Genomic DNA, 10000 nt, shown 5'->3' with positions numbered 1-10000 from the left:
CTAATTTTAACCTACGTCATTTCCAGTGTAATGTCAATTCCGGGTAATTCCTATTCCCCACCCCCCCTATTCCCGCGCGTGGCGGATTCCAGACTAAGAGTCGGCCTATCCACGCGCAGGCGGAATGGGAGTAGGGCGTATTAGTCGCAATTTGTGCTATTTAGTCTAGTTCCCTCATGTATTCTCTTAGCACCTTTTGTGATACCTCGTTGGCAAGTTTATTTATCATTTGGAAGGTATCTTCATGTCTAATTAGGTTATAAGTGTCATAGTCAGGTAGTTGGTCTCGTAGTGTAGAGGCAACATCATTGAAGAGAGGGCACTCGTAAATCACATGATCGGGAGTGCCCTCCGGTTCACCACATTCACACGCGGGTGTCGCCCTTTTCCCAAACCGGCATAAGTATGCCGGATAAGGTCCATGTCCAGTGAGAAAATGGATTAGCCCTCTGGTTGGTTCGAAGTATTTCATTTTCAGCCGTTCTGTAATACTTGGTAACAATTCATGTGTCCTGCGCCCTGTTTCATCAGTATCCCATAGTTCTTGCCATAGTTGTACTCCTCTTTTCCTAATCTCGCCCTTATCCCCAGCCCTGATACCTAAGATTTCCTCTATTTTTGTTATGTTTCCCTTTTTACTCCAGAACCATGCAGCTTGCTCCCTGATTTTAATATCCAGGGGGCAAAGCCCCATTATAACTGTTAATGCTCCTCCAGGTGTTGTACGATAAGCACCTACCGATCTTAGAATCATGTTTCTTTGAACCCTTCTCACTGTCATGGCGGGCACCACCCTCGTGAGCCTGTGTGCCCAGACCCCCGAGCCGTAACCCACTATCGATGTTAGTATACTATTGTGATAAAGTTTTATAAGGTGAGGTGGTAGATGAAATCTCCTGTGTCCTATGGATATGAGGTTATTCAGTGTTTGAATAGCTTTCTGGGTCACGGTTTCAATGTGTTTCCCAAAATTCCACCTCTCATCAATGATGATGCCCAAGTAACGTGCGTCACGTCTCCGAAGAACCGGCGAGCGGTTGATACGTACGGTCGGGTTACATAGTAATTGTCCCTTTAATAGCAAGTAGGTGGACTTACTTGGCGACACCGTCATTTTGGTGTTTTGACACCATAGCTGTAGTTTATTTAAGGCAGTCTCTATTTTAGGTTCAATGTCTTCGCGGCTTCGGCCGCCGACCAGCAGGAGGAGGTCATCTGCATACGCTATCACCTCTAGCACTTCCTCACTTTGTTGTAGGGTGTCCAATAAAGGCTCCATATGGATGTCCCAGAACAGGGGCCCGAGTACGGAACCCTGAGGACATCCCTTTGTTATAACTTTTCCAATTCTCTTGCTAGAGGATGATAGCCAGACCTCCCGTTCTTCACAATAGCTCCTCAGGCATCCATATAGCGGCCCTGGACACTCCTTCTCCCGCAAGCAGGAGAAGAGCGAAGGCCACCACAGGTTGTCGAAGGCGCCACTGATGTCAACCATAATGCCCACCACGTACTTATGCGGGGTAGAGCCACAGACCTCAGCAGCCAGGGCGATCGCATCAGATGTCGATCGCCCAGGCCTGAAGCCGAACTGTCTGTCGCTCACCCCACGCAGCACTCTATGTGCAGCCAGTCTGTCAGCTAGTAACTTCTCTAATATTTTCCCTAGTATGTTGATTAAGCAAATAGGTCTATAAGATTTTACATTTGTAGGATCTTTATCTAACCCTTTCCGAATAATGACTACGTTTGCTGATTTCCACACCCTAGGAATTTTTTGCCGTATCAGACACTCATTGTATAGGTGAGTGAGTGGTGCAGTTAGCTGGGGGGCCAGGAACTGCACCACCTCAGCCACAATGCCGTCTGGCCCGGGAGCTTTTCCCCTTTTAAGTGCTTTTATATGGGCAGCTACCTCTTCCTCCGAGAAAGGGTAGACTGCCGTATTATTGATGTACTCATTTTGGTCTTCATGTCTTAATTGTTGTTGCTGGTCGGATTCTCCATCCGCACTATCGTCAGGCAACAGGGACTGGAGGAGGACCTCAGCAGTTTCCTGCCAAGACTCCGTCATCCTGTCCCCGTGCCTAACTGTTGACAATTCTAGTGGAGAGCGGATCTTCTCTCGAACTAGTTTGTACGGTGTACCCCAGGGGTCCTGTGCCAATTGGCTCTGGACGAAGTTTTCCCAGCTTTTTATCCTAACATCCTGGAGTTCTTTCTGAAAAAGACGTTTAGCCTCCCGATATTGTATCAGCCATCTTTGCCGTTCCAGCCAGACGACACTGCGCTGGTAGTACCTTCTCAGCCTCCTAACAGACTGGCGCATAGTTTCTAGTTCGGGCGACCATGGCGATGGAGAGACTGCAATAGCCTTCCTCCTGGTCGGTACGGCAGCTTTCACCGCGTTCGTTATTGCGTTGGTCAGTTCTTCTGCTCGGTCATTTACGTCTATGTCAAAGTCTGCTTCACCCTCTGGTAAGGCAGGAATGACGCACTCCCTGGCTAGTCGTTCCCAATTAGCCCTTCTGTAATTAAACTGCATCTCCCACCCCATGGCCCAGCAGGACTCTTTTCCACCTATAATGAAAGTAATTAAATTGTGGTCACTTGTAGTGGCGTTTTCCTCCACTTTCCACTCCTGTATCGTATTGATTGCATTAGGGGTTGCTAAAGTTATGTCAATATTCGTGCCTGGTCCTCCTCCCGCCGCATAGGTTGGAGGATTACCAGGTTTGTTGGCTATCACTAGCTGTGATGCCATGATGTAATCTTCTACTTTTTCTCCATTGGTGTCCCTTGTGCCGCTGTGCCATAGGGGGGATTTTGCATTGACATCAGCCGTGATTATGATTCTTCGTCCCTGCAGTGCCGTGGTTACTGCTGCCAGATGGTCAAGATGTACTTCAATATTATCTCCGTACTGAAAGTACATGTTAATTAATATGACTGTTTCATTAGGAGATAGCAGCTCCACGACATTGCAGTGACTGTTATTAAATTGTGATAGTATAGTCACTTTCAGGGCTTTGTTCGTGATGATTATTGCCGCTTTCGGATTGTCTCCTTGGCTGATTACTTGCCACGTCGCGGCTGTGAATGTGATTCTTCCATCCAGGGAGTACGGCTCTTGTAGACAGAGCACATCGAGCCTCCTCTCCTCCACTTCCTTTCGGAGCTCCTGCATTACGAGTCGACTGTTGTGTGTGTTAAGTTGGCCAATTGTAATTTTTGTCATCTATGGAAAGTATGTATGTATGTGATCGTTTGGCCAAGTCTTGTTCCAGTCATACGTAAGACGTCCATTTGCCAACACTGACTGTTCGTATATGTCGTTTAGGTCAAACTTTTCTCCTCGTCTTTCGAAAACTTTCTTTAGTAAGTCTCGCAGGGCTCCGAAGTCAGTGGGGAGATTCACTGACTTTAGCTGTATCCTGTCTACAGCCTCCATTACCGAGAAGGTGACTCTTCTTCCGTATTCGTGCCCCACGCGGACCACATGTCGTAAGGCAGTGGTCAGGGTAGCCGGCTGCTCTAATCTCGCCAGTTGCATGGTGAATTCTAGGTTCGGATATATCCGAACTGGGTCTATTGGCGGTAGTCTTACCACTGGGGTTTCTACCGAACTAGTTATGGTGTTCTCTTGTACAGGCTTTTGTTCTTTTTGATTATCTATATTTGCTGAGACCTCAGGCACAGGATGCTTTTGCCGTTGCAGGTGTATAGTCGGCTTTACTCCCCTGCTGAGAGAGGAGGGAGTAGCCATAGGGATGGTTTCTGTCTGTATGCATTTATCTATTTTTGGTGGATCTGTTTGAATGCCTTTGTCGACTGTTTCTGGTACCGGATCCCTCGAAAGAGACTTTATAAACTCTTTGAATCTGCTTGCCCTAATGGCGTCCCTCCTCCTTTTGCTAGGGGACTTTCGCTTTGGCATCCTGTTTTGTTGTACGTACTCAGCCATAGTCCGTTCTTGATATTAGTCTTTGCTCTAACATGCGGTATGTAGGGCAATTTCGTCCTGAGGCTCCACAGTTTCTCTTCCCACGCCTTTTGCAGGGAATGCACACGCTTGCAGCTTTGCATTCTTTGCGTGTGTGTCCATCTTCGCCGCACCTGGAGCAAGCCGACCCCCTGGTGCAGTGCCTTAGAACATGGTCCAAGTCTCCGCAATTGTGGCAACGAGGTACCACAAGGTAGTCTCTAATATTGATGGCATGAAAGCCAATGTACAGTCTGCCCATTGTTATGATTTGTTTCCACATTGGTGCTGTGACCTCAGCGACGTGATGCACGACATCACGATCCCGAGGTCCCGTTTTGAATCTTAGCTTAAAAGAATCCTTAAATTCATTCTCATTCATGTGATCGAAATTTTGATCCTTTATACTTTGGTGTAATTCTTCATTCGTTATTGTTGCTGGTACATCGTATAGAATGACCAGTGGGTTTCTTTTTCTTGGCGGTTCACACTTTACCACCGAGTTCAGTTTAGGATGTTTTAACAATTTTTCTTTGTCCTCGTCTGTGGCCACTTCCACAATTACCGAGTTTCTACTGGGTTTTACTTTATTTATTCGTATTTTGTCTTTTACTGGGTCAACACTTTTAGTCAGCAGTTCTTGTATCTTTTTTACGCTTGTGTCTTCGCCTGGTAGGGTTCTGAGAAAGACCGCCGTATCTGACCGCTTGGTCATCTTGGCGATCGTTTCTTTTGTGGTTTGGGGCTTTGGCGGTGCTTGCGCAACCACTCCAGCCCAGGTTTTTGTTGGTTGCCTCCTCAAACGTTCATTTTCTTTTTCTAGCTCCTCTACGCGGCCTTCGAGCTTGGCGTGGGCGATGGCCCATGCAGCCAGCTCGTTCTTTATAGTGGACAAAGCCGCCTGACTTATCTTGCCGTTCTTAATATTCTGCTCCAAGAGCAGCGTAACACGTGCATGTCGTTGCGTAACAGTTTCATCCTCTGCTAGTCCCATCTCGTCTTGTGGAGAGGGATCAAGCATCGCAGATGCTCGCTTAAGCGCACTCGATTCACTCGTCTCAGGTGTAGCCATATTGTTAACGAGTGAAAATAAGGTGGGAGCCCGTCTCTTGCCCCGGACCGGCTCCTCTGGCATGGGGGGGGACTATTGCAGCTCGCCCACCGACCTCGCCCCTAGGTCAAGGGCACTCCAGAGCTGCAGGGTTCAACGCGCCGTTGCCAGCGCACTGGTCCCCATCGAAGGCCTCGTCGTCGACGATTTCACCCGACGCTCCTCGGCAAGTGCACCCCGCACTCCGGAGAGGCGGATGCACCCCTCGCCCTTCGCCGCCTACTAGCCCGAGTTTCCACCTGAAGGCCGAGGACCCACTCCTACTCAGGTGGTGGGTCGGTCCCCCAGTCGTTCGGCGGTCTGGGCCCATCTAACCTGGCCCAGGCGATGTCACCACCACCTGGGTTTGGCAGAACACGCCCCGGTTACCCAGGGGCGCGGCGAAGCACCCTTGCCGACTCGCGCCGTGATCCCACGCCGACAAACGAGGTCGCCGGCATGCAGAGCACCTGCTGGTCTGTGCCCTGCGAACAGAAAGGGACTGGTGTTCGGTCCCTCGACACAGCTCCCCCTGTGCCACGCACCCTTCGCTTTCGCATCGGGTTGGGTCGCAGCTCTCCCTTTTGACGCAAGGCAGAATGCCGAGCTTGACGTCTGGCACCACGGGAAGGCGGAAAGAGCTACTTGGGAAGGAGAGGCTGTAAGAGACGCTTCACTTCCCCGAGTGAGGACTGCCGCGGCACGCCCGACTGGAAAGCGATACGCCCCAGTGCGAGCCTCCGTGCCTTACGGCGCGCCGGCAACGGGCGGGCCCGCGCCAAAACGCGCCGTCAAGCGACTGACCTCACGCCAGACTCGGGACTCTGTTTGCATGTATTAGCTCTAGAATTACCACAGTTATCCAAGTAACGTGGGTACGATCTAAGGAACCATAACTGATTTAATGAGCCATTCGCGGTTTCACCTTAATGCGGCTTGTACTGAGACATGCATGGCTTAATCTTTGAGACAAGCATATGACTACTGGCAGGATCAACCAGGGAGCTGCGTCAACTAGAGCTGAGCAGCCGGCCGCCCGGGAGTGTGTCCCGGGGGCCCGCGCGAACACGCAAGCGTCCGCTCAATCATTCTGCAAACAGGAGGAGGCTGAGCTCCCCTGCACAATACACCTCGAAACCCTCTCAGGTCCCGGCGGCGCGCAGCGCCGTCCCAAGTACTTGGTCGGGTTCGAGAGAGGCGCAATCGCCCGGAGTTAGGCGAGTAGACGCTTTCGGTGCGACCACCCGTGCTCCCAACTGAGCTTGCCGCTGCCGACAGAGGCCCGGGAGCGTGCTGTCGTGGCATTGCCGGCGGGAGACAACACGCGCCACCTACGGTGACCGGCAGCTCCAACGCCAGCGCCACAGAAGGACAAAAGCCCCACTTGGGTGCCGAAGCGAACTCTCCCAGCACAGCGCACGCGCCAACACATCCGCACAGCTGCGATACAAACCACCAGCGAGAACCGCTGGGGCGACCGAGCAGCAGACGGCGTCGCGGCGCCGAGCGCCGGGCGGCGGCGCATCCTCAACGCACACAGTCCTCAATCGGACCAGCACACTGAAGATGTCCACCGCGCTTCGCACCGGGCCCGCGAGGACCTACTTTGGCCGCACGGCGCCGCGCGCAGGGTGCGCCGGCGCGCAGCTGCGACGCCTGCCGCGTCCGTCGGCCGGCGCGCCTGCCACTGGCCGCCCCCACCAGCCGGCTGTAGCGCGTGCGCCCACGCACCGCGCGGCCAGCACGCCGGGAGGCGCCCCCTCACCGGCCGGGGACGGTCCCACCCAGCCACCGCCGCGTATCGCTTCACACCCAGATGCCGTTCAGTTTCGTCGGCATGGTGGGTATCGCTGGAACAACCGGTTAGTACCTCAACCTACCGTCGCCATCACCGATTCACCCCTAGCGAGAACAACCGCACCACAACGGGTTACCATTTGTTCATTTGCGTAACTTCACCAGAAAACGTATGCGTCCATCGCCATTTGCAACTTCCACGATTATTGCATGCCTGTGTCAGGTGTCACACCACACTACGTCTGCCCACATACACGCAACAAAATGTGCACGCCTAGACAATACGTGGAAGGTGGCCCCCGTACGTATGCGATGTCCATTGCTCGAACGACTGTCAACCGGCCTCTGTAGCATGTCGCAGATATGGAACGCGGTGCACCATGCTATCACGGTGTGTGAGGAGAGACGACTAGGTCCGAATACATCAACAGACAGCTCATGCTGATCGCCATCCACGGCGTCCGTTCCTCCCACACGTCTCTATGGCGTACCACACTGCAATCCAGCTGTCATAGGGAGACGACACGTAGCTGCGTGCACAATATTTGCACTGTATGGTCCGCCGTTTTTGGGCGCAGTCGTTGTACGGTCACACATGTGCCACGATGTATCATTCAGTACATAAGGACGAATGTGCAGTACAGATTGTGGTTTACGCGTACGACATCAGCGGACAGTTGACACAGGCCGCACCACAACGTAGCCCGAGTACGTCGCATGCGAAGGGCATTGAACATGCAAACTTCTCACCAACCAGCTTGCGAAGGCAGGGGGCAAGGTGGGGACGTGGGGAGGTGTGGGGGGGGGGGGGGGCGCGGCATGTACGTCCTGCTGCCATCCACATTACAGTGTACAGCAGGAGCATGTGGAAAGTCAGCAAGACTTGCAAGGTGTTTAACATGAAGCGATACACAGGGGAGCGGGCAGTGCGAGTAGCGAACTATATTGCGAGGGTTGCGGGTGGGCAACACTACACTAATTGAACGAGTCGTATAACAATTACAGAGCAGGTTTAGGCGACAACGTGGGTTACGTTAGCGGACAACGTGGGTTACGTTAGCGGACAACGTGGGTTACGTTAGCGGACAACGTGGGTTACGTTAGCGGACAACGTGGGTTACGTTAGCGGACAACGTGGGTTACGTTAGCGGACAACCTGGGTTACGTTAGCGGACAACGTGGGTTACGTTAGCGGACAACGTGGGTTACGTTAGCGGACAACGTGGGTTACGTTAAGGCACAACGTGGGTTACGTTAAGGCACAACATGGGTTAGGTTAAGGCACAACATGGGTTAGGTTAAGGCACAACATGGGTTAGGTTAAGGCACAACATGGGTTAGGTTAAGGCACAACATGGGTTAGGTTAAGGCACAACATGGGTTAGGTTAAGGCACAACATGGGTTAGGTTAAGGCACAACATGGGTTAGGTTAAGGCACAACATGGGTTAGGTTAAGGCACAACATGGGTTAGGTTAAGGCACAACATGGGTTAGGTTAAGGTACAACATGGGTTAGGTTAAGGTACAACATGGGTTAGGTTAAGGTACAACATGGGTTAGGTTAAGGTACAACATGGGTTAGGTTAAGGTACAACATAGGTTAGGTTAAGGTACAACATAGGTTAGGTTAAGGTACAACATAGGTTAGGTTAAGGTACAACATAGGTTAGGTTAAGGTACAACATAGGTTAGGTTAAGGTACAACATAGGTTAGGTTAAGGTACAACATAGGTTAGGTTAAGGTACAACATAGGTTAGGTTAAGGTACAACATAGGTTAGGTTAAGGTACAACATAGGTTAGGTTAAGGTACAACATAGGTTAGGTTAAGGTACAACATAGGTTAGGTTAAGGTACAACATAGGTTAGGTTCGGTTACACGTTGTTGTAAGGAAAGGTGTAGGGGGGGGGGGGGCGGGGGCGGCAGGTTCGTTGATAGTGATTATAGTAAGTGAATGCTTGTGACATGATCAGATTTGTCACGTCAGGATGCACCTTTGGCTTATTAGAGGCGGCGCTCCAATTCTATGCTTGTGTCACACCTGTGTCTTTGAGTCATGTCATTGTTTGTGCGCTGTGACAGGAGGTACTATTGTGATGTTGGGTGCACCGTTGTATAGGACATGTGTGGGTGTTGGTGCCTTATCTGCGCAATGGTGGATGTCGAAAGGGTGGGATATTCTATTTTCCGCATGGACCTCCTGGTCTGGTTGTGATAGTGTGGATTGTGTAATGTGGCGGAGAGGATGCACTGGATGTTGTTCCATGCTGGTGCTTACGTATTGTATGTGCGCCTGTTAGAAGCAGAGAGTGGTGCGTGATCAGAGTGTCTGGCTGACGTGTGGTTCCCATTGTGGGCAGACTCTTTCAGCATGTATACGGACAGTTGTATATATTTTCTGTAGTTTGATGGCTCTGCATTGATTACTAATCAGCGCCGTGTGTACGGGTAATCTGGTTCCAGTCCAAAATGTTCCATCTGTGTACATTAGTGACAAAGACTCCCCCCATGCAGTGGGGCTCGGTCTGTTATAACTCTTCCGCGTAATATATTTGCGCCACGTTTTTGCGACTGCGAGTGCGAGTGCGAGTGCGAGTGCAACGCGCATGGGGACCGACATGCTGATGGCTCGGTATCGGACGCCGTACAGTGAGCAACGCGATCGCGTCTCTCGCTCGTAAGTGGTACAGGTCGCGGCTCATGTATACGGACAGCGGGAATGTCGCATATTGGAAATAACTCTTCATGAAACGCAAGTTATAGGGGTGGATTGCACTTTACGAGTGCGGGAAACGTCCGCCGTTCATCCGCTGGAGGTGCGAGTTTGGCGGTTGGGGTGGTCCACGAACGGGTGCGGGTAGAGTCATTGCCGGTCCACGGCTTCGTGCGGCAGAGCCACTGGAGAATGGGTGCTATGGTCGACAGAGGCTGCAGGCTTTGTGGGTGGCGTCGAAAGGCGGGCACTGTGGCGCCATCGCTGTCTTAATCGGCTTGGCGTCGCATAGATGGCGGTATCGTCGTTGGAGGAGGTCATGTTGCGGGAGACCTACAGATGGCGGTATGTTTTGTGGTGCGGACGTAGTGTTGTCAGATGCGCATAGATGGCGGTATTGCATGTGGTGTCGCCCTA

Source organism: Schistocerca piceifrons, unplaced genomic scaffold (assembly GCF_021461385.2).
Source record: "Schistocerca piceifrons isolate TAMUIC-IGC-003096 unplaced genomic scaffold, iqSchPice1.1 HiC_scaffold_943, whole genome shotgun sequence".
NCBI classification, from domain to species: domain Eukaryota; kingdom Metazoa; phylum Arthropoda; class Insecta; order Orthoptera; family Acrididae; genus Schistocerca; species Schistocerca piceifrons.
The sequence above is the reverse complement of the archived record's forward strand: the minus strand, read 5'-3'. Positions refer to the sequence as shown.